Below are 26,466 nucleotides of genomic sequence, written 5' to 3'. Positions count from 1 at the left end.
CTTCAAAGCTGCAAGCCCTATCAATAGACCAAGCCTACTACTCCATCCAAGAATTCATGGTAGACAATTTTAAATACAAGTTACCTACTCGTAAGCACAAAATAGACATCCTAATTATAAGTAACTAATATGTACATACTTTTAAGAATCTTGCCATACCCTTCACAGGGTGCCATGTGTTCATATTTAAATAATATTATTGTAACATCCTGTACTTACCATGGTAAGCAAATAAATGATTTATGTAACAGATTTTAAGCTAAAATTGCCTTGAAAAGCTGTCTTCACAGCGAATACTTGTGAAATTTTACACGAGAGTGTAGACTGTATTGTTAACCACTATGTAGATAGATGATATTTCCTCGCCAGTTTACACCAAGTTCGCCTTTGTGCATACTCGTGTAGCACAAATTTCCGGCACAAAATAGATTTTTCATCACATTTGCTGTTTAAAGGTCTCATTGCGTCTACGTGTACTGAAGAATAATGTACTATTTTATTCCCAAGGGAGTAATGGATTTTGTTTCAAAAATTAATATTTACCATCCGTACAATACCTCAGGCAAAGGATGTTTCAATCAGCCAAGGACTTTTTTTGCACAATTAAAGTTTGACTAACTAAGCTACCTATAAAAAAAAATATACGGTATGAAAAATGCATTTTAATTATGTTTTACAATTATTTCAGTGTATTTTACATTTATTTTGTAAATTTCACGTAGATAAATCGTTATAATTTCCAATCTGGCAGGAAATTGTGACGGCCATCTCAATTTGCGCTTGATTGCGTTGGCATAGCAACGGGCAGTACAACACCGCCATTTTGCCTTATGATTTTTTTTCTCTGTTTTCCTCTCAAATGTGATGAAAAATATTGTGTGTAACTCAGGAGGTAAGGATTTTGTAAACTCGTGTCTATAACTCTCTCCAGCCTGCGGCTGTCGCGAGTTATTAACACTCATCGACAAAATCCCCCTTACCTCCCTTGTTGCACAATATACTATTATAAGCTATCATGATCGTCGTCATAAGCCGTTGTCTAAACTTTGTAAGTTTACAAGAGTTTAAAAAGGTAGGTACCTATGTTAGGACTTATTATTTTTATAAGTAAGTACTTTTACTGCCCTTGCGCTTCGCTTGGCTCGTCTTGGCGGGGACACCACTGTGCCCCCAGATCATTAAAGTTTTTAGACAGCTTATTATTTGCAAATCACGTTTTAATTATAATGTTAAATGAACTTGATCACCCGACTTCATAACTGAAATCATAAAAACGGTGTCCTTTTTTATAGTCGGCCGAAAGGGTTTTTATCGTAGACGTGACTTGTAATAGCCACATAATATGTTAAAGAATATTCGACGCTTCGGCCGACAGTATAGCTAAATATTTGGTTTTACACTCGGTCAAAACAATTTTAAGTGGCATCTGTAATAATAATATAAAATAATTAAGCTTGACACACTTGATCTTACTCAATCTTCAAAATTTTAATTTATAATTAAAACAAGAGCATATAAGAGGTACTTTATCTTATCCTGTGGAAGTACCTAGTTATGGGTAGGAATAATATTTATTTTATACTTATATCTGCCAGAGAAGACACGTAAAACAATATTTTCCTTCCTCTTGCTACTAATTATTAAAGGACAGGGCCCATTCTGGCAACTTAAGGTCCCGCAAAAGCGTTTGTTAACGATGGCACTTAACTATTGATTTATTTTATAATGTTATGTATATAAATGTATTTTCTCAAACATGCAATGAAATATTGTCTTTACGTTCCTTAAAATGGGCTGGGAAGTATCGCTTTTTGGGCGCAACAACTCGAGAGGACTGTAAAGGGATTTCATATTATTTTTTAGGCCTACAAAGTAACTTTTTTTTTATAAAATATTGTCCTTTAGAGCATTTTTTATTTATTTCATTGTATGTTTGAGAAAAGCACTATACATGCCTCGGCGTGAAAACAGATTCCCGGCCTCGTATCCCTATCCGGCCTCGCTCGCACGCTCGCTCGGCCGTATATACCCACTTGGCCGGAAATCCTCATTTTCCCGGCCTCTGATGTAATGTACTATTACATACCTTGGGTAGTTTGACCATGGAATTAAATATTCAAGGCGTCTAACTAATATCAAGCTAAGTGTTAAACTATCAAAGAATAAATGTAAGAAACGAGCATTTCTTATTTTACTAGGTACCCTATTTTTTTTATTGCATCTATTTTTAAAGAGGTGTCACAAACTGAAAGCTTTCTCAAGAATCTACTAATTATCTATACAACCATAAGATTTCTTGATTGAAAGTCCATAAAAATAAAACACGAAAACATTTAAACACTATAGTTAATAGATAGGTAGGTACTATGAAAATAACACTTATAAGAAGCGCTCAATACTTTTTACACGATTTACCATCTTACCAGATTAAACAATTCAAAAAGATCATATCCACCATCCCGGAGGGTAAATGTTAATAAAATAACCGATAACTGGTTTCAATTATTCTTTATAAAAAAATAAAAACTTACAAGTACTTAAAACTTAAACTTGAACTTAACTTGAAAAATATTGAATATACCAGCATTCATGTACGAGTACCTACACAACAATGATAAGTAGGTAATATTGTATACCAAAAAACTCTTAATAAGTAAAAAGACGTTCTGTCCTTAAGCGTCTACAAGTAATAAGCCATGCATAATTGCTTACGTAGATTATAAACAAAAATGACCGATTATGGAATTTGTTAAAATATTCCCGACATAGCCGGTTATATCGGTTACGGTTATAATTATAACCGATCAGAATTCTCTACATATAATTCAATTTATTCGCTAGATTAGTCATAATTATAAACTCTTATTCCAATACGATATAATTAATCCAGGCCCGTTTTTGGCAAATAAACCAAAATGGGAAACTCAAATATGTATTTAAAGGGGTTTTGCGAATTTGTACTCGTTTAATCTCGGCGCGAAGTTACTTGGTTCATTCGTGGTCTCATAGTAAATACTGAAGTATAGCTTTATAGGAGCTAACTCATGGTGGACTTGGCTCAACTCATAAATTATACAGAAGCTTTTAGTAGCTGTTTTACTTTTATTAGTATAGTATTTTATAGATATACTCTTAGGTTAGGTTAGTGATAATGCGTTACTGCGGAGAAAACGAGAAGACCAAGTCACTTTTTATGCATATTTGTTATTTTGTTATAAGTACCTATACTAACAAGTAGATTAAACAACAATTGATTGTGTTGTCTTTGTAAATACCTAACTGAATTTTATTTAATGATAAATTGTTAATAGGCTTCTAGACTCATATCGAATTTGGCACAAAAAATGATTGTTTTCTGTAGTATTTGAGATAAGAAATCAATGTTTATAGATTTAGGGTATTGAAAGTGAAAGTGTATGCTGACTACACGTATTTTCGATTAAACATGTGTGTAATTTTTTTTCTCTACTCGTCGACTTTAATCTGTCAATTACGACACCACAGACTAAACTATACGTGCCGACTTTTCAGTGTTGGATAGTCTTTGACACTTAGTCAACTATAATATTTCATTACACTTCACTTTAGTTAACTGAAAAAAATTCAAAAATAGAACTTCATACAAGTTCTATACTAATTTGCGATACCTGGCAAAATTTTCTGCATCTGAAACACATATTATTAGGCCACTCAGCAAGCTTCGAGGCCTAAAGATGGTACTCCACTGAAAAGCTTTGTATTATATAACGATTGTATAAAATACTATTTTAATTTTGGCCACCGAAAACGCTGTCATCGAACGCTGTCACGTCATAGAACCTAACTTAACTTTATATTGAGTTAATCACTGACATAATGAACTTTATGCCTCATACTTAAATGTCAGAAAATGTTGTGTTCAATTCGATTGACGTCATGCACATACAATCTATACACATGGCTTATGTTGCTTTTGCCCGATTAAGTGAAAGTATACTTTTACAATGTATTTTGCGGTTTTCAAGTCGTAATAAAAATGGTAATATTTTTTTCGGTTAATTGGACATTAATTAATAGTATAAGATAGACTTTAAAAAAGGGTCAAGTAGCCTATTACACTGGCGTCAATTGTAGACTAAATTTTTAAATTTTTGGCTAGGTGTGCAAAATAATATCAGTCAATAAGAAAATGAAAACTAAGGGAAAACAATAATTTATAATCAATTAATTTGGAATTTCCTTTATTGTTTTACTTAAGTAAGTACTTAATATTGATTCTAAATTAGATTTAAACTTTACTTAAAGATTATTGTAACTAAAAAAAAGTGTTGTCTTCGGTTACCGCGATAGTTACTCATGAAATAAAAAATAATATAATAGTATTTTAAATTCATTGTACGCGATTTAATTTATGTTTCCATAGTTTTATTTCATAAAAAAGTGGTCATGAAAAACTGTATTTTTTTTACCCCCAGTCTGGGAATCGTTTTAAAAATGATATACCCAATGGAAAGCATACAATCGTATTTTATTATAATACCTACTTTAGTACCTATCTTGTCTACTATTTTTAATCGAAGTTTTGCATGTACAGCCATATACCAGAAAAAAAATCTATGTGACTATCCATTTCGCCGAGTGTACCAGGTCCATATTTCGTTTTTTTTTCTTTCAGTTTGAGTTTAACTATTTGGTGTATTTGCTAAAGTCAAATTAGGCAAAGCAATGACCAAAAACACCAATTAGTCGGTCAAACTTCAGAAAAGTCCAAAAGATGGACCTTTAGTACATTTGTTGGCAATTCATTAAAATCAATGTTAAGTACTTAAGTAAAACAATAAAGCAAAGTCCACATTAATTGATTTTAAATTATGGTTTTCCCTGAGCTTTCATTTTCTTATTGTCTGTTGTTGATTGATAAAATAGTACATTACGATACAAGTGCGTAAAAAAGGAAGTTGGAAACGAGTGGCGATAAATTAAAACACGACCGAAGGGAGTGTTTTAAATCGACACGAGTAGTGCGTAAAAAAGCACCATCTGTACTGAAAACAGTATATCGTCACTACTTTTTAAAAAACTTGTATCTTCGTCTGTCAATGAAAAGAAAATTGTAGTAAGTATGTATGGAATGCATATAGACTTGCTGCGTTTTAACTTTGAGGAACAGCGTGAGATACGAGATTTTTTATAAGTAATGACGATATGTCATCTGAAGCACAAGCTTATTACGTCGCCCAGCGCATCCTCTAGGTCCGGTCGCAGACCCGACGGGCGACAATTAATGACAACCTTACTTCCACAAATTCATAAAAAAATTAATTCTTAATTTTTTTAATGAAAGTGGCCACCGTATATCTATGTACCTATACTTATTTGAGACATAATTATTTTTAAAAACCGGGACTTAATCGCGTATAACTACATATTAAACTGACCTCCAACGTTTCAAGGACGGCGTTGTCCCCGTGGTCTCGGAGAAGACTGGCTTGAAATGACATCAACACCTTCTGACAGCCGCGCGAGTTTTTCGAACTACCCGCACTTGGTTTTGATTATCAACTTGAACTGACTTATTTGAGACATCAAAAGACTTTTATATTATTAAAAACTTCTTAAATAAGCTACAAAGTAAGAGAAGAATTCCTATTTTATTACTGTATACTTAATGAAAAATGCTACGTCTCAGCCCTGATTTAAATTTTTATAAGTAGGTTAAGTCAGATGTGATTTTACATATTTTATACTTAAAATTCTTATAAATGACTAATTTGAGTAGGTATAGGTATACCGAATGGTGTACCCAATAACTTCTAGTATTATAAAAGTAACCAATATTGTTAAGCGTTTTCAAAAATAATTTTGATTTTGTTTTGACTGTACACTTTTATGCTCATTCGACGCTATTTTATTGCGAATTTGTCATGAAAGGTTAGTGTAACATACCTATTTTAAAATTTCATATTTTTTAATACACCTATCATCATTTGAGGAGTACAATTTGTATTTATTTTTTACTCGTGTTACACGCCTCGGCCGTGTATATTTAGTGTATGCGTTTAAATTTGCTCTACGTTATCTTATTTACAAGGTTTTGTTCACAGACAAATGAATCACAAAAAATGAATTCGCTTTGCGTTATGTGTTAAAAAAAATATCTATCTGCCGACCCACTATGTAAAATATCTTACCTCTGTTAACCTTTTCTCGTAGGCTAATACCTAATTATCTTAAACCGCTTTGCATCAAATACATACTATAGATACGTACAAATAAATACATAAATATGTGTTACTTATCTTTCCTTTTCCCTATAGTTCAAAACACGAAAGCACGAACGAGTATACATAGAATGTTTTCATCCGACGGCAGTCGCCGGTGCAGGTAAGTACATATATACAATTGTAAATCACCAATTAATGCATTGGTGTCTTTAAGTTTAGGGAACAGGAGAGTATTGTTTTTAATCTATGACTAAATTACTCCTAAAGAAATAAATTTAAATAACAACCGAATAAATCAGCTTCATATGAGTAGTCGTCGCCTGCCTTCTGCTAACTATTTGTAGTGATAAACATTAAAAACGTAAAATGTGGTATATAAATACCTTTTGCAATTTAGTATGACCAGTAAATAAGGGCTCACAAACCAATTTTAAGGTCCAGTAGGTTCGGAAAACAGAGTTAATTATTTGATTGGCAATTATGATATGAGGCATTTCTCTAGAGGAACCCTGAATATATTACCTTTACGCGATATAAAAAAATCCCGAATAAAGGTCTAAAACGCACATCGCCACAAATACAAAAATGCGAACGCAGCTTCCAAAATGCGCAATTTTATCTAGGTGGAAGCAGGCGATGATTTTTTATTTTATTTTAGACACAAATTAATTATATTCCAATCATGATATCCGCGGTCCCGGAAACGTATGTCACCTTGCTCGAACTCAAGTAAAAGTGAGAGAATTACGCAAACCTACTGCTCCTTAATGGTAATTAATTATAGTGAGACCTAAGTAGTTGGTGATACTTTACTTCAATGAAAATGCACGCAGCTTTTAAATAATGAATATTCCAAAAGCAGGTTATATAGGTAAAAACTTACCCTTTCCAAAAACTGTTTAATGTTGCGCGCCGAAAAACTTGGAGAGAACTAATAAAAGTTTTTGCAGAAAGTAATAAGTGATAATATGCACTGCGGAAAACCTAGTCACAACTCACGGCGTAAACGTCTTATAATACGAGTGTTTAAAACATCGGAAGTGTAGTGATGATTAATGGGATGCGGGCTTCGCTGTTCTCTGCGAGATCGTTTGCGAAAGTTGTGCGGCGCTAGGATGATTTCGCTTGCTTATATCTCGCTGAAAACCGGCGCACAGCGCATGCGTCAAACCATTCATTTCATATCCTCAATGACCACCCCCGTAACTGTCACCGTCTTTTAATTTTTATGACGGGAACACAATAATATCAACATTTTTAGAGCATGACGCACGAACATATGTGTAAACCGACGCAACTTCGGACAATTTCATTGCATAAATTATTTGCTTTTATATTTTTTTTGTCGTAGAAAATTATAATGCCTAATAAAATACATACACAAAGGTCATGTGGGTCAAAAAAGTACCGAATGGACACCAAGCATAGTGCGGCAGAACGCAGAGGCGGTGGCGGCACGATCTTACCGTCTTTCGAAAAGTTTGGCCAACATGGCCATAGCTCGAGAGGCGGTTCCACGTTCCATTGGCAATAAGGATTGAGACGAAAGAGAGGGGGCCTTTTCCCAATAGTAAGACACAACAGGCTAACAAATAAAATTATACATTGGTAGATTAGATTAGCGACCTGCGGGCCACTGAAAACTTGTTTATTAACAAGTCACCGTTTTCAACGGGTATTTTAGTGACAAAATCCCGTATGCGAGATTCAAAAATCGCCCTCCTGTCTGCTCGTTTACCTTCTATCCCATACATAAAGCAAATCTGAATTGAAAATAAATTGATCTTCTTACCTATTTATTTAATAAAGTTCTTACTACCTTTAATATTTTGTCAAAGTGCAGTTTTCAAATTTGCCGCCCCGTAGGTACTACTGGCCCCATAGCCAAATGGCATTTCTAAGACGCGAAACGAAATCGAAACGCCGCAGAAAGGTAGTCTAGCTCTGTCGCGCCAATACGCAAGAGCGATAGAGATAGATAGCTACGAAAGAGATATTAACGTGAGCATTTGTGCCATTCGGCTACGTACCCTGATATTTATGGCTTTTCAAACTTTATAATTGAGGTAATTGTAGCCGATCGGGCCGCGGGTGATGAAATTGATATAAAGTATTACTACTTATTTACAGTTTATTTACAACACACATACCTACACATCACACAGTATTATGTACATGGAAAATAGTTATTTGGGTGTTTTCTAAAATAAATCTCGAAAATCGAATTTCAGCAGATCTGCACGGGTAGCATGGTCGCGCGATAGACGATAAAATATCAGGCCGTCCCTATCGTACTATTAGTAAGTGCGATAGGGATTGCCTGCCAGGGGGCCGATTTTTGAATCTCACGGCGTTCGAATTCAGAAAATTGTCACTGAAAATAATAGGCAATTCACCGTTTTCAACCGGTATTTTAGTGACAGTGAGACTCAAAAATCGGCCCCCAGGACGTGTTTGGGCTCATTCTTCTCAGAATCACGAGCTGATTCGATCCCGACGATAAAAAAATGTGTACCAAATTTTCCATACAAAATTCGACTTTCTAATACCACGCTCGTAGTAAGTTCATAATAAAATCTTTTCATACAAATACGAAAGTCGCCGAGCAACTTTGTCGCCCGTGTGCGCGGAGCCTTACCCAGATAACCAAAAATTGTAAATAATTCGTTCAGTAGTAGTTATAGTTTTTAAAAAAGCATGTAATATCTTTCTTTTTTGTGTGTAATATGTTATTTTCTATAATTTTGTTCATGTTACCTGTCGTGATTGTTTTTCACCGAATGGTTTAACCGGAAGATCAGCGCTGGAAGTCGCCAGCAATATGCTGAGGTTAAACCATTTCGTGGCACCTTCTCGTTTTTATGTGTTCCTATTTGTAATATTTTTCTCTTTTGTGTGTTTACGAATAAAATGTATTCTATTCTATTCTATTCTAAAATCGTGACGTAAAGAGGAAAAAACCGGCCAAGAGCGTGTCGGGCCACGCTCAGTGTAGGGTTCCGTAGTTTTCCGTATTTTTCTCAAAAACTACTGAACCTATCAAGTTCAAAACAATTTTCCTAGAAAGTCTTTATAAAGTTCTACTTTTGTGATTTTTTTCATATTTTTTAAACATATGGTTCAAAAGTTAGAGGGGGGGGGACGCACTTTTTTTTCCTTTAGGAGCGATTATTTCCGAAAATATTAGTATTATCAAAAAACTGTCTTAGTAAACCCTTATTCATTTTTAAATACCTATCCAACAATATATCACACGTTAGGGTTGAAATGAAAAAAAAAATCAGCCCCCACTTTACATGTAGGGGGGCTACCCCAATAAAACATTTTTTTCCATTTTTTATTTTTGCACTTTGTTGACGTGATTGATATACATATTGGTACCAAATTTCAGCTTTCTAGTGCTTACAGTTACTGAGATTATCCGCGGACGGACGGACGGACGGACGGACGGACGGACGGACGGACGGACAGACAGACATGGCGAAACTATAAGGGTTCCTAGTTGACTACGGAACCCTAAAAATGAGGTCACATTTTTTTATCCACAGGATTGAATCAGCTCGTGATTCTGAGAAGAATGAGCTCAAACACGTGCAGATCTGGTGAAACTCGATTTTCGAGATTTATTTTGGAAAACGCCCACTTAATATTTACCTACAGGAAACTAATAGTATTTTATGAAACAGGCGTTTAAAGGAGGTCAAAAAAGAAGAGTGGCGTGGGTATTTTTTGACTCAGTTAAACATCGTTGCATACAATACTTTTTCTACGACCATGCACTTAGTTTTTAATAGTTTTCTTGAATAACTTTCGTGAAATTCACACTGTTTCCTGTATTTTGGCGCCAAGGTTTGCGCTGTCAGCTCAGCTGCCCAAAGCCTTCCCGCGCACGCCGCAGTATCGTTATAACAATGCGTTGCCATGGTTACAGAGCCAAACAATGCGTTTTCAGTTTTTTCAATACTGCACGCATGCGTGGAAAGCCGGCGGACGCTGGCTTTGGGGAATAGACTTTTATGTAGGGTTTTAACACGACCCTGTAAATGACGAATAACAGTTCGGGAGTAGAAAAACATTTTTACAGTCTGACCAAAAAGAGTAGAAATTAAAAAGTGGCAACATTGTAGTGTCGTCCCTTTCAAATCAATATGTGTGAGAAAACGGGACACTACAATGTTGCCAATTTTTAATTTCTACTCTTTTTGGTCAGACCGTAACAATTCAATGTGTTGCGTAAGGCACTGGTCCCACCGCGAGCTAGTAAGCTATGAGCTATCAGCTATTAAAACGAACAAAAGATAATCCCATGCAAATAAAAGAGACACGGCGATTTTGATAGCTCACCGCTGGGCGAGTAACTAAATATAAAATCGCCGTGTCTCTTTTATTTGCACGGGAGTGCTTATCTTTTGTTCGTTTTTATAGCAAATAGCTCATAGCTTACTAGCTCGCGGTGGGACCAGTGCCTAAAGGAACGTTTAAAAAGGAGGCATTTTTTTGCACAGCTTTTTTTTTAATAAAAGAAGCGTGAACAGAAGCGTGAGCGCGCGAGATCAGTGCAGCGCGTGCTGCACACTAACCTCTATGGTGCTGAGTGCTGAGACCAAGGAGGCCACGTTAGGGCGTTTTCTCACTGTCCGATCCGATATTGAATGTCGGAAGGATTTCAAAGGCAAAAATCAAAGATGGCGACTTAAATATACGGGATATCGGTCCTACATCCTATATCGGATCGGATAATGTGAAAACGCTTACTGAGCGTGAGCACGTCGCTTTCAGTAATGCTAACTTAAAAAAAAATCTACTCCCGTACTGTTTGTTATTCGTGAGTACTAGGTCGTGCATAGAACTTTAAAACCCTACATAAAAGATGTCAGGACAAGTCTATCTAGTCTATCTATACCCTGAAAACATTTTGTGGCAGTAGCACGTTATAGCTGTTAAAGTTCTGTAATACATTGCTACCAACTTAACAAACCAATCACTTCATCGTAGAAAATTAAAATATTGTAACCTTTTAGTAAGTCAGATAAAACCTGGCATTCGCAGAGTCGAGTCTCGTTCGTTTTCTGCTGCGTTCATTGGCGACGCGTCGAATCGCAGTCAAATGTTTGAGAACTCGATTCGACGCGGCTCAATTCGTCTTAGTGGCCAGGCTTCAGAGAACCATACCATAGACATTCCACTCACTCGTAATACTACTGCCTGTGTCTCTAGTGCTGCTGGTCGCCCGCAAAAAGATTTTGATACCTTATCTGACCGTAGCAAGCGACGGAAAACAGAATCCCTGCGACTAAACCATGAGGCTGTGGAGCTTTTATACGCTAGCCAAATGAAGTTACGAGAATCGGGCAACTTTAGCGGTGCAAGAGTTGTCAAAGATATATTAACATCAAAAAGCTCTTTAAAAACCTTTGAATCTGCTTATTATGTCCAAAAATTGAGAGGAGTTCTGCTTACACTATCTGCAAATGAACTTGCTGCCCTCGACCTGGTAGTAAAATGGGGATGCGATGGGTCACACCAAGCACAGTTCAAACAAAAATTTGAAAATAGTGACCAATCTGATGCTTACATATTTCAATTGTCAATGGTGCCTGTTCAGCTCATTTGCAGATTAAATAATAAGGTTATTTGGCATAACGGAACTCCTTCCTCCTTACGATTTTGTAGGCCTATGAGAATACGATTTGTGCACGAAACTTCGGATGTAACCAATGAAGAGATATCTTATTTCACTGACAAGATTACAAATTTAGAAGCTACAAAGCTGATCGAAGGTGACAAGGAAATTATTGTCAAACACATAATGCTGTTCACCATGGTAGACGGAAAGGTATGCAATGCTGCTACTCAAACTAAGTCTACGAGGAGGTGCTATATTTGCAAGCTTACTTCAAAAGATTTTAATAAATTGGAAAAACCCTAAGAATCAGTCATCGAAAATTTACAGTTTGGGTTATCTATACTACACGCAAGAATCAGATTTTTTGAAACACTGCTTCATCTGTCATACATGTTACCTATAAAAAAATATCAACAAACACTTACGAAACAAGAGAAAGAACTTGTGCAGACCAGAAAACTCAACATACAAAAACAATTCAGAGATCAACTTGGTCTTATAGTAGATGTTCCAAAACAAGGTTTCGGCACTAGCAATGATGGAAATACCAGCAGACGATTTTTCTCAAATGCCGAGATATCTTCAAGCATCACGGATATAGACCTTAATTTGATAAAGAGATTTGCCGTTGTTCTTGAAGTAATATCGTGTGGCCAAAACATAGATCTAACAAAATTTGAGTCGTATTGCGATGACACGGCAAAGCTGTAAAGCTGTATGTTGAGTTGTACGGCTGGAAACCAATGACTCCAACAGTTCATAAAGTTTTAATTCATGGTCCTATTGTCATGAAACATGCCCTGCTTCCTATTGGAAATTTATCAGAAGAGGCAGCAGAGGCAAGAAACAAGCATTTTAGAGAATACAGAAACAGCTTTTCGAGAAAGTTCTCTAGAGAACAGTGCAATTTAGATGTTCTGAATCGTCTGCTTTTAACTTCAGATCCATTGATTAGTAGCATTAGACCTAAGCCGCCTAAAAAGTCAAAACTTTTAGCTCTGAGGCTAGAGACATGATGCTTCCTCCAGAAATGCATGTAAATGAAATCGGTGACACACTGAATATATCTTCATCACCTGATGACAATGAATCTTCAGGCGATGACGTGTTGGATGTATCAACATAAGTATATAGGTATTTTATAAAAAAAAAGTGTATAGATATTTTTGATAAAAACATTATTTTAATTAAAACAAAATACTAAAATATGAATTTACAAACCAAAATAAAATCAAAAATGTAACTAAATAATTTTGGCCAGCCTTTTGGGTGAAATACCCCTCTGTGAGACAGTTTTATTTTCATGTTTGCACTCAAACTGCATATTCAAAATGGTAGGTGGTCCACTAGATAACTAAGATGACTGAAAGTAGGTATTTGTTGAATTTATAATTTTCTTTCAAAGTAAGTGCTTGGTCGTAGAAAAAGCATTGTATGCAACGGTGTTTAACTGAGTCAAAAAATGCTCGAAGCGTCTTTATTAAGAATTTTCGGCTTCGCCTCAAATTGTTACCCACGCCACTCACCTTTTTTGACCTCTTTTAACCACCAGTTGCATAAAATACTATAATTAATTACATTAGGTATGTTAAATATACAATCGCGGTTGCGGGTAGGATTGATACCTAATTGTAGTGTCGGTTGCAATCCTGAAAATTATTAAATGTATGAACATCACGATTTTCGAAAAAAACACAAATAAAATGCGTCGAATTAACTTTTGACTTTCCAACTGATAATGAATAATTAATTTATTCAAGTCAATGAGAACAGCTACCATAATTCAAAAGCTTTATTTTATTACAATGAGTTCTCATCCTGCATTTGACAGCTGTCACTCCGATACAATTTGTGAATTCGAAACGTAAAAACAGGCAACACCAAGCAATGCCAAGCTTAGAGTGTTCCGTGGTAACCATTAGCAATAACGATTTAATACTGGACTGACAAAGCCCATACAAAAAAGCGTACCCCTGAAATGTATAGGCCTTTTAGGCTTAAAAGTAAATGGCGCTGTTCGCAGCCCGGAAGTGGCCAAAATCACATTTTCCCCAAATATTTTTACGTGTTTTTATGTTTTATAAGAACAAATTTTAAAATCATGATATCACGTCAATACACATTTTGAAAAAGATAAATTTGTAGATATCATCGGTGTAGTTGTGATATTATTTAATAGGTGGCGCTAAAAAATCGAGGTAGATTCTTAGTATGAAAATGAAATATTTATTTTTAAGTAGGCATATACAATGCGCATATGAACGTCAAATAAAGCTAGGCCGGCTCTAACCCTACGCCTCAGTCTCGAGAAGATTTCAGTATGATGTGTGTGAGTAAATCCATACTAATATTACAAATGGGAAAGTGTGTGTGTCTGTTTGTTTGTCCGTCTTTCACGACAAAACGGAGCGACGAATCGACGTGATTTTTTTATTAGGGTTCCGTAGTCAACTAGGAACCCTTATAGTTTCGCCATGTCTGTCTGTCTGTCCGTCCGTCCGTCCGTCCGTCCGTCCGTCCGTCCGTCCGTCCGCGGATAATCTCAGTAACTGTTAGCACTAGAAAGCTGAAATTTGGTACCAATATGTATATCAATCACGCCAACAAAGTGCAAAAATAAAAAATGGAAAAAAATGTTTTATTAGGGTACCCCCCCCCCCCCCTACATGTAAAGTGGGGGCTGATTTTTTTTTTCACTCTAACCCCAACGTGTGATATATCGTTGGATAGGTATTTAAAAATGAATAAGGGTTTTCTAAGATCGTTTTTAGGGTTCCGTAGTCAACTAGGAACCCTTATAGTTTCGCCATGTCTGTCTGTCCGTCCGTCCGTCCGTCCGTCCGTCCGCGGATAATCTCAGTAACCGTTAGCACTAGAAAGCTGAAATTTGGTACCAATATGTATATCAATCACGCCCACAAAGTGCAAAAATAAAAAATGGGAAAAAATGTTTTATTAGGGTACCCCCAATACATGTAAAGTGGGGGCTGATTTTTTTTTCATTCGAACCCCAACGTGTGATATATTGTTGGATAGGTATTTAAAAATGAATAAGGGTTTACTAAGATCGTTTTTTGATAATATTAATATTTTCGGAAATAATCGCTCCTAAAGGAAAAAAAAGTGCGTCCCCCCCCTCTAACTTTTGAACCATATGTTCAAAAAATATGAAAAAAATCACAAAAGTAGAACTTTATAAAGACTTTCTAGGAAAATTGTTTTGAACTTGATAGGTTCAGTAGTTTTTGAGAAAAATACGGAAAACTACGGAACCCTACACTGAGCGTGGCCCGACACGCTCTTGGCCGGTTTTTGATATTATTAATATTTTCGGAAATAATCGCTCCTAAAGGAAAAAAAGTGCGTCCCCCCCCTCTAACTTTTGAACCATATGTTTTAAAAATATGAAAAAAATCACAAATGTAGAACTTTATAAAGACTTTCTAGGAAAATCATTTTGAACTTGATAGGTTCAGTAGTTTTTGAGAAAAATACGGAAAACTACGGAACCCTACACTGAGCGTGGCCCGACACGCTCTTGGCCGGTTTTTTTAGGTGGAGATAGTTGAAGGGATGGAGAGTGACATAGGCTAATTTTTGTCTCTTTCTAACACGAGCGAAGCCGCAGGCAAAAGCTAGTCCTGTATAAATAATCCTTGCCATTAGTATGTCATGTCACAACTGGCTGAACGGGGATTTAAAACAAACAGAAGAGAGTGTTTTGTTAATTATGTAATCTATGGTTTTCTGTAAGTCTTAAATTGAAATAATTTGATTTGATCCCAAAGTTACATGTTTAAAATGACACTTTTACGGCGTAGGCGTACATTGAATCCTGAATGAAACAAAGAATTAGAATAGACTCCTCGTAGTGAAAATTCAAGACCTATGGAAATTATTTTGCTACCATGTTACGATATCCAAACCTTTGAGGAAATTATTATGACTCTTCTAAGTAAAGATAGTTCCAACAATCTAGTAAAATCCCTTAAAAGTAATAAAACTAAAATAATAAATATTGAATTAGAGAGTAAGAGGGGGGACGAATTTTTATTTCATACGGAGGGATATTTTCCGAAAATATTTACTTTACAAAAAAATGTTTCTTTCCAATCAACAAAAACACATTAAATATTATACTATAGTACATAATAAATTATTTTATGACGGTCGCAATTATTGATTTATGTTTCGACGGACAGACAGACGGACATTGTGAAATATCGAGGTCCACATTGATTATTGCGGAACCCAAAACACGAATCGAAGCACAATACAAAATAAAAACACTTAAAAAGGGTCTTATGCGACTGTCCCTGGCTTTTCAATTTAAGGACAATCAATACAACCATTCAAACTTTCACAGCATTTAAAAATTTAAACGAAACATTGAGACAAAGTTTTTTTGATGGAATGTAATTGTTAGTGATTGATATAAAAGTCCAAACAAAATCCATTGTAAATGTCAAAATATGTTAGGAAACTTGGAAATTACACATTTTAACAATCTCACGAATTACTCGTACTTTTAAGGAAATTGCTTATTATATTAAGTAACTAACCTATTATTTACTTCTCTTACCCTAGAGACAAGCGTCACATGATACGTCTGATGGTAAATAATAGGTTGGTGGAGAAGTAAATAATAGGTTATAAATAAGTAAATATGGTATATGGGGATACTATCGCTCATAGACACCCGCAACACCGTATGGTTTGTGTGCAAACTCTTTTCATCCGGAAATACGACAAGCGACAGACAGCCTATTCCATAGTCATTAGAAACAGCAAAAATCGAAGCCAACTTTTACCGTTAGCAACGTTCCCCTTTTATGCTCTCACTCACTTTGCGAATCTTCTCGTTTGTAATTCGATTTTCCAGGAATCGAAAAGCATAGCTCACCTCGTTGTCCTTTGAGTAACTTTAGGCCTTATGAAGCCATTGTGAGAAACATATGACGTTTCAGTACCGTGTGATAGTGACAACACACAGTTTAAAATCATCGTTTCAAAGATGTCTAACTTGCAGTGCACTGTCAATGTTGTCACACTTACCTTATTTTGCTGGAACAGTGTGACTGTCACAGTCATGCCTTAAAAAAGTCACACAATTTTTTTTTGTTCAGTAAATACATGAAAAATAAAATTAAAATTTTGAAAAAGCCCCCGACCCACATAGGGGTATTTGACTAAAAAGCTGGCCAAAATTATTTATATACATTTTTATAAGTAGTTCCATTGTATCAGTCCAAATATGCTATTTTAGTTTATTTGTATTTTTAACCGCCGCCTCAAATCTCTCAAAAGAAGGTGGTTCTCTATTCGTCTGTTTTTTTTTAATGTTTGTTCCTCGATATCTCCGTCGTTACTGGACCGATTTTGAAATTTTTTTTTATTGAATGTATATGTGTTATGGGCCAAGTGATTAATAAGGGCATTATGTATAATGCCCGGACATTATGAATAATGCCTAGCTGTATTGGGCAACGTGATTAATCATTGTGTAGACGCCATTTTTTATGACATTGCCCGGTCATTATGATACTGCTACGTGATCGTTAGGCAATTTGATAATAAGTTTAACAGTTTTGTTTAAACGCCATTTTTTATCATATTGCCCGGTCATTATGATAATGCTACGTGATCGCTGGGCACTTTGATAATAAGTTTTAACAAGTTTGTCTAAACGCCATTTTTAGGGTTCCGTAGTCAACTAGGAACCCTTATAGTTTCGCCATGTCTGTCCGTCCGTCCGTCCGTCCGTCCGTCCGTCCGTCCGTCCGTCCGTCCGTCCGTCCGTCCGTCCGTCCGTCCGGATAATCTCAGAAACCGTTAGCACTAGAAAGCTGAAATTTGGTACCAATATGTATATCAATCACGCCGACAAAGTGCAAAAATAAAAAATGGAAAAAAATGTTAAATTAGGGTACCCCCCCTACTAAAGTGGGGGCTGATATTTTTTTTCATTCCAACCCCAACGTGTGATATATTGTTGGATAGGTATTTAAAAATGAATACGGTTTTTTTAAGATCGTTTTTTGATAATATTAATATTTTCGGAAATAATCGCTCCTAAAGGAAAAAAAAGTGCGTCCTCGTCCCCCTCTAACTTTTGAACCATATGTTTAAAAATATGAAAAAAATCACAAAAGTAGAACTTTATAAATACTTTCTAGGAAAATTGTTGTGAGAAAAATACTGAAAACTACGGAACCCTACACTGAGCGTGGCCCGACACGCTCTTGGCCGGTTTTTTATCACATTGCCCGGTCATTATATTATGATACTGCTACGTGATCCTTGGGCAATTTGATAATAAGTTTAACAAGTTCGTCTAAACGCCATTTTTTATCACATTGCCCGGTCATTATGATAATGCTATAGTAGAGGAGTGGAATGAGAATTTGTATGGGGGGGTCATAATAATTCCCACAGAACCGAAGTTTGGTTTTTTTAGTTCTTTGTGTGTGTCTGTTGGCAACATTGGTATTGGAAATATTCCTAATTCAAAATAGTTTCCGATTGTTTACTTGTTTCCATGAAAACAATAATGTTTCTCTTCTAAATTGCTCTCCAAACCTATCGGTCGTAATGTCTAAATAAAGCCAATTTTTTCCTACCAAGGAATTTTAATTTACAGTCCACCAACCATGGCCCTCTAGCATTGCTTTCGCCAGTGTCTTTTTGACATACTAAAAATATAGTAAAATATATTTATGCAAAATGCGTTTTTTCGACCGCCAAAAGTTGTATGAAAAATTACTATGGAAAAAAAATCCTAAAATTTAAAAATCGTCTCTGGTATCAACTTATGGGGAATTGGGCGGCAAATTTTTTTTATAGCGTTGATGTTTAGCAAAAATATAAATATTTTTCAGTATTTTGGTAAAATAAAAAATGATAAAAATCATAAATTTGATGAAAGGAAGTAATTAAAACATAAATTTCAGCAATGTAATTTTTTTCATATGTCCCACACCATGGTAAATACGGGTACGATCCGCCTGGTGATTAACAGTTACGGTTCCCTATGATGCCTGCCAATCTAGAGCCTCCACATGCGCGTTGCTGGCCCTTTAGGGTACCTTTCCACTAGAGATGCGCAACGTGATAGTGTTTGATATCCACCAATCATGTTCACTGTTCACAAAGCGTAGCGCTAGTAGGAACGGGTTCGACTAAGCTGATTGTGGATATCAGAAGCATCCATAACACATCTCTGGTGGAAAGGCACCCTTAACAGTCCTTAGCTAGCTCGCAGGATAACGCGTGTCCGCGGGAGAAAAATCCTCCTAAGCCTACATCGAAAACAGATGCCTTAATCTCGCTGTCCAAGGCTCTAAGTCACGCGGCCCCGGTAGCCCAAAGAAGCACTGGCTGGACGTCGTGGCAGCGGACATACAAGAGAACAATCTCACGTCTAAGTATGCTGAAGACCGGGCAAAGTGGAGAAGACTGAGTAGGAAAGCGGACCCTGGCGCTAGGCCGGGAAAACGCTAGGTTGAAGAAGAAGAAGCCGCAGTGTGCGACCATATACTAGAAAATCCGATGATTATTAGGTTTTAGTTTTCTCTCGTGTTCGATATAATGCTTTATCGACAGTTTTTTTATGGGATGCGACAATTTATATACTTATATTGAACCCCACCAAAATACAAGTTCATGGTAAATACGGTTACCCAATAGGAGGATTTTTCTCCCGCGGACGCGCGTTATCCTGCGAGCTAGCTGAGGACTGTTAAGGGTGCCTTTCCACCAGAGATGTGTTATGGATGCTTCTGATATCCACAATCAGCTTAGTCGAACCCGTTCCTACTAGCGCTACACTTTGTGATTGGTGGATATCAAACACTATCACGTTGCGCATCTCTAGTGGAAAGGTATCCTAAAGGCCAGCAACGCGCATGTAGAGGCTCTAGATTGGCAGGCGTCATAGGCTACCGTAACTGCTAATCACCAGGCGGATCGTACCCGTATTTACCATGGTGTGGGACATATGAAAAAAATTACATTGCTGAAATTTATGTTTTAATTACTTCCTTTCATCAAATTTATGATTTTTATCATTTTTTATTTTACCAAAATACTGAAAAATATTTATATTTTTGCTAAACATCAACGCTATAAAAAAATTTGCCGCCTAATTTCCCCATAAGTTGATACCAGAGACGATTTTTAAATTTTAGGATTTTTTTTCCACAGTAATTTTTCATACAAATTTTGTCGGTCGAAAAAACGCATTTTGCATAAATATATTTTACTATATTTTTAGTATGTCAAAAAGACACATACAAAGAACTAAAAAAACCAAACTTCGGTTCTGTGGTAATTATTATGAACCCCAAGGCTATATCTCCTCTACTACTACGTGATTAACTTGATCGTTGGGTAATTTGATGGTAAGATTTATCCGATTTATCACTTGGTCCATAACATATGCATACAGATTGGTCTCATTTTTCTCAGAACTAAGTTTTGATGATGGAATCCTGGAGAAATCGAGAGAGCTCCTCAAATCTGAAAGGCATGCATATGACTATTTTTGCGTTTTTAAAAGAACAGCATGAATTTACGTACGGAACAGTGACATTTGGTGCAGTGGAACTGCTGATGATGGTCAGAACGGAACTCCTCAAATCTGAACGGTACGCATATAGTGACTTTGGTATTTTTATAAGAACAGCATGCACTTACGTCCAGAACAGTGACATTTGGTGCAGTGGAACTCCTGATGATGGTCAGAACGGAACTCCTCAAATCTGAACGGCGCGCTTATAGTGACTTCGGTATTTTTATAAGAACAGCACGCATTTAAGTTCAGACAGTAATATTTATTTAGTTATGTCTGTTAAGCATATTGAGTTTTCAAGTAAAATTTGTCAAGCTTCGATTTCTTATAATCAGATTCATGAGGAATTGAGGAAACTCCTCAAACCTTAACGGTATACGCATATAGATTTTTGTTGCCATCAAATAATTAAAGCATTAAAAGCAGTTAAAAAAACAATACCTACACATTTCTACATAATCCAACATTCGCAAGTAGCTTTCACCAGAACCCCAAAGGCGGTGGTCTTTTTTTCTTAAAAATTATTTCTTATTTGCATCGAGTAATGGCCAGCTTTTTTAGTGAAATACCCCTATGCGACCGCGACATAGTGGACCGATTTTCATGAAACATGGCTAAGAACACTTCCGACTAAGCTTTCAAACAAAAAAAACTAAATCTAAATCGGTTCATCCGTTCGGGAGCTACGATGCCACAGACAGACACACACAGACAGACAGACAGACAGACAGACAGGCAGACAAACAGACAGACACGTCAAACTTGTAACACCCCGTCGTTTTTGCGTCGGGGGTTAAAAATAGCTGAACTTTTATGCTCTGTTCATATCTCGCAAAGGCCGTAGCAGGATAAGGGAACAAAAAATGCCCTTTATGATTAGGAGCTGGTTTTTTTTCTATAGTTACTTACAGTACACTTAGTAGTACGATTGTGCAAAGTTTTGTTGAAAAATTTCCAGTGGTTCAGACAGCAGGAAAAAAAACCAAATTCGTGAAATATGACTTTTCTCTAAAATTATTTAACTGTATCATACAATATTTTTTTTTCATTTTAGTTAACTAAATAGTACTTATAACCTGGAAAACAATTGAGTCTCCAACTATAATATTTCTGCAAAAAGTACGTAAGTCCACATTCCTAATTTTTTTTTTAGTTTCTGAAGGAGCGACCACTCTAAGTGTTACTTCTAAAAAAGCCTTATTTAATGATCTGTCAGTCATATAAGTTTGACAGTTAAATAATTTTAGAGAAAAGTCATATTTCATGAATTTGGTTTTTTTTTCTGCCGGCTGAACCACTAGGAATTTTTCAACAAAACTTTGCACAATCGTACTACTAAGTGTAAGTAACTATAGAAAAAAAAACCAGCTTCTAATCATTAAAGGGCATTTTTTCTTCCCTTATCCTGCTATGGCCTTTTGTCCGGCTGTGAGAGTCGGGTACAGACATTTTTGCTCACGGTAACTGTGTATGTAGTTGTAACTGAACGTTACTTTATAATAAAGTTCCATAATATTTTAAGTCAGTAACTGTATCTGTTTCTAAAAAATCTTCCAAACGCCAAAATTGTACCAGAATTTGTAGTAAATTGTACTTAAACGTTTCAAATAGCTTCACAGGAGACTTCTGGGCCCATTTTTCTTTGTAAACCGTTCTCATACTTAAGAGTTTTTAAATATTTCAACAAGGATTAAAGTTTGTTCCTTTTCGCTCTCTTACAACGTGTCGGATTACGGGGGCATTGGGAAGTGTAGCGATTAAGGTGATTTATACAACGCGCCAACGAGATTTACAAAGTTGAATGGCTAAGATGTGAAATAGACCTTTCATGATTTATCTTTTTTAGTTCAAGGATGCTAGAGTTAGTACATTTTATTATTTATGTAGGTCGGACAGGGTGAGATATTATCCTTATAATTTGACATAGTGATTAAAGTATACTTTAATCAAAGTTTTCATCCATCTTTTTTGTCTGTTGATTCCGTGTGGACCGCAAGGAGTGGATATTTTGAATTATTTTGCCACTATTATTTACTTGTCCTTTAATGAAATAATGATTTGGGCAATAATTATTGCCTAGTAGTTTTCTGGAAATTCAACAATTTAGCAATCATTGACCCAGACCAAGGGGATTTTTCACGTATTTGTTCACAGTGCATTTTCGCCGGTCAACGTCCATCATCAATAACTTACAAACGCAAAAAGTTAGATCAACCAAATTTCTAATATAGAGTTATCAACGTATTAAAATTAAGATGTGATTATCAGTTTTTTTTAATTTTTAAATATATTTTTTTTATTCGTCGCTAAACGCGTGTCAATACTATGTTAACTATGCTTTAGGTACCTCTGCGTATAATTACGAGACTAACATAGTGCGAAGCCTTGATTACCCTAAGTAGGCTAGTTTTCTATACTTAAAATATAGTATACTAGCTTTTACCCGCGGCTTCACACGCGTTATAAAGAGACAAAAAGTAGCCTATGTCCTCTCCATTCCTTCAATATCTCCACTTAAAAAAATCACGTCAATTCGTCGCTCCGTTTGGCCGGGAAAGACGGACAAACAAACAGACGCACACACTTTCCAATTTATAATATTAGTATTGAAGAATGGATTACATAATGGTAACTATTTCATATAGGCTATAAAAGTTGAGTATCGCGTTTAGGCCACGAGGTCTGCCGATGAAATTTGGAATAGTTATGAACATTGTTAACCTCTACAAATTGAAAGTATGTATATTTTTGTGTAGTGACCATCGACCTACAATAGGGACTGAGCTCACACTTTTTTTGCCATACTAAATTGAACCTTATCACCGGCGCATAAAGGCGTTCTTGACAGACTAGCAAAAGTGTGTCCACATGAGAGGGTCAAAGTTGGGGCTGGTGTCCCTCTCGCACGTGTGACCAGTGTTAAAAAATTACTATAGTAGTAGTATTTTTACCTGTATGATAACTAAGTTTATAAACTTCTTAAATTATTTTCGTATTATATCGAGGCAAGGGTATTAATACCTTGTAACGAATTGGTAAGTCATTATTATGAAGCCATAAAACCAAAAAATTGCGCAATTATTAAAAATCTTTAATTGGGCATTAGTAGATTTGGTAGTAACTTTGAATATTGACTGGTATCCCCAAATGATGACAGTGATGACGTCATTCAAATGATTTTGATAGAGGTAATAAGTGCGAGAGGGACACCAGCCCCAACTTTAACCTCTCATGTGGACACACTTTTTGGCCTAACTACTCATTCTGGTTTAATTATAATTCTGTGGTAGTGACTAGGTAGGTCAAGTAAGGTATCGTTGGAAAGAGCTTAAACTGTACGTATCAAATCAATTTTTAACCGCCGCCTCAAATCTCTCAAGGAAGGAAGGTTCTCAATTCGTCTTTATGTTTTTTTTATGTTTGTTCCACGATATCTCCGTCGTTACTGGACCGATTTTGAAAATTTTCTTTTGATTGAATGTATATGCATATTCCAGATTGTCCCATTTTTCTCAGAACCCAGTTCTGATGATGGGATCCTGGAGAAATCGAGGGAACTCCTCAAATCTAAAAGGCACACATATGGTGATTTTTGTGTTTTTTAAGGAACAGCATGCATTTACGTACGGAACAGTAACATTTGGTGCAGTCGAACTGCTGATGATGATCAGAATGGAACTCCTCAAATCTGAACGGCACGCTTATAGTGACTTTGGTATTTTTATAAGAACAGCATGCACTTACGTCCAGAACAGTGACATTTGGTGCAGTGGAACTGCTGATGAAGATTAGAACGGAACTCCTTAAATCTGGACGGCACACTTATAGTGACTTTGGTATTTTTATAAGAATAGCAGGCATTTAAGTTCAGAACAGTGACATTTATTTAGTTATGTTTGTAAAGAATATTGAGTTTTCAAGTCAAATTTTGCCAAGCTTCGATTTCTTATAATCGGATTCTCGGAGGAAACTCCTCAAACCTTAACGGTATACGTATATTCATTTGTGTTGCCATCAAATCATCATCATCATCCTTGCGTTATCCGGCATTTTCCACGGCTCATGGAGCCTGGGGTCCGCTTTGACAACTAATGCCAAGATTTGGCGTAGGCACTAGTTTTACGAAAGCGACTGCCATCTGACCTTCCAACCCGGAGGGTAACTAGACCTTATTAGGATTAGTCCGGTTTCCTCACGATGTTTTCCTTCACCGAAAAGCGACTGGCAAATATCAAATGACAAATGTGTTGCCATAAAATAATTAAAGTATTAAAATCAGCTTTAATAAATAAGGTGACGGACCCTATCATGGACAGTTTAAGAAAAAAATTCGCCTGTTTTTGATATTTCACTGATAAATGTAAAAATTCTACCGCCAACCGTGTTAAATCTTGAATGTCCTATCCTTCTTCTACATTTCAAGTGTATTGCAGAATAGATACTCCTATTGGTTTCTTCATAGTTAACAAATTAAAACTAGGTGTTTTTTCTCCAATTATGGACGGCAGTTCTCCAGTAATGGATCCCCCATTATGGACAGTGAAATAAGTTTAAAATTTTACTTTTAAAGCCAACTGATACGCAATGAGTCAATTTTATACACCATAAATACAATTAGTTTGGGTTATTTTAACATAGGATTGTTTCTTGTAAATTTTGGTTTTGTAAATTGTTCCTTGTCCATCATAGGAGGTAGGCAGTTTTTCGGGTCCAGTAATGGACACTTGCATAGTAACGTCATTTCTTTATATCTTTGGAGCAACAAACTAGTATGTTTTATACCTTATCTCATGCTTAATGCAGTAAGTAAAACGCATTCAAGATTACACCGTGCGTTATTTTTTTATTATTTTATACATGAACTCATCTATTCAACATTACTAAGAATTCGTCTTGATATTTTTTTCAGTAAACTGGTGAATTTTATCTTGTCTCCATATCCTTCAGAAATAACCGAATTAATTGAAACTTCAAAATTAAACAGCTCTACAACTCTAGTTTATGGTACATAGCCGTCAGTTTTTAGAAACTTATTTTAGATACTTATTTTTAAGGATTTGTGTTTTTTTGTCCATAATGGCATCACCGTCCATTATGGGGTATTTTACCTTACCTACATAATCCAACATTCGCAAGTAGCTTTCATCAGAACCCCAAAGGCGGCGGTTTTTTTTAATTAAGTATTTATATATTTTTGTTGTTGGAAATACCCCACCCCCCCTTCTTATCTCCGAAGTTTACCAACAAAAAATCATAAAATTTCTATCAAATATGGCTACTATAATAAAAATTACCTAAGAAATAAAATCGTACATGGAATTTCCCATAGATTTTTTTAATGGGAAATCCGTAATACATATCCTATATCGGGTCGGATAATGTGTAATAGCACTTATCTACCTTTCTATATTAATTTTAATAGTTTAATAATTTCATTAATACCTCCTATCGATTTTTATTATTACATATAAAACATTTTAATTTATTGTGTAACAAATAACTATTACTCGCGAGTATTAACTTCATAATGAACGTTAAGACGATACAGGAGGGGTCAATTCTCCATACAAACGCTCTTATTTCCTCCCTGGTTTAAAAAAAAATAGAGCAATTATATTTCAACACAGATTAATATAAATTTTATCTGTGTCAGACCGTTAAATTTTTTTTATATTCTTATTTTTAAAGACGCTAGAGCTCATCAAAAATGTCCAAAAACGGCCTTATTGATTATTATAGCGCAAAAAAAGCGTGGTATTCAAAATTGGTAACAATGAGCAAAAAAAACTGAACGGTCTGACACAGATTATTTCACTGTTTTCAGATTCTCAAATTTCGTTTCGATTGATTAAGATTTGAAGGAGGAAACAGTCGAGAGCGGAACCTCGATTTTAATTCTCAATATCTGAGTTGTTCTGAATCGACTATTTTTTTCGATGAATCTAGTTAATAATACTAGTAGGTAGTATATTTAACAAAGGGCTCCTTTCCATATTAGCATTTTCGCTCCTGCATCGTCTTAAGAAATCACCCTTCTCTCGTTATATTAAAACCCATGTCGTTTAAAA

General features: G+C 35.7%; 1 protein-coding gene across 3 annotated transcripts in view; it reads right to left on the bottom strand.

The window, feature by feature from the left end:
* Nucleotides 1-7,283, bottom strand: part of LOC125241538 (diuretic hormone 45) — a 100,290-nt gene extending 93,007 nt beyond the window's left edge. For all 3 annotated transcript variants that reach the window (XM_048150066.1, XM_048150067.1, XM_048150069.1), the window contains exon 1: nucleotides 7,087-7,283. The gene's annotated coding sequence lies outside the window, so the exon portion shown is untranslated. The remainder of the gene's footprint in view (nucleotides 1-7,086) is intronic.
* Nucleotides 7,284-26,466: the final 19,183 nt, after the last annotated feature.

The sequence above is a fragment of the Leguminivora glycinivorella genome, chromosome Z (assembly GCF_023078275.1).
Source record: "Leguminivora glycinivorella isolate SPB_JAAS2020 chromosome Z, LegGlyc_1.1, whole genome shotgun sequence".
In the NCBI taxonomy this organism is placed as follows: Eukaryota; Metazoa; Arthropoda; class Insecta; order Lepidoptera; family Tortricidae; genus Leguminivora; species Leguminivora glycinivorella.
The sequence above is the reverse complement of the archived record's forward strand: the minus strand, read 5'-3'. Positions and strand labels throughout refer to the sequence as shown.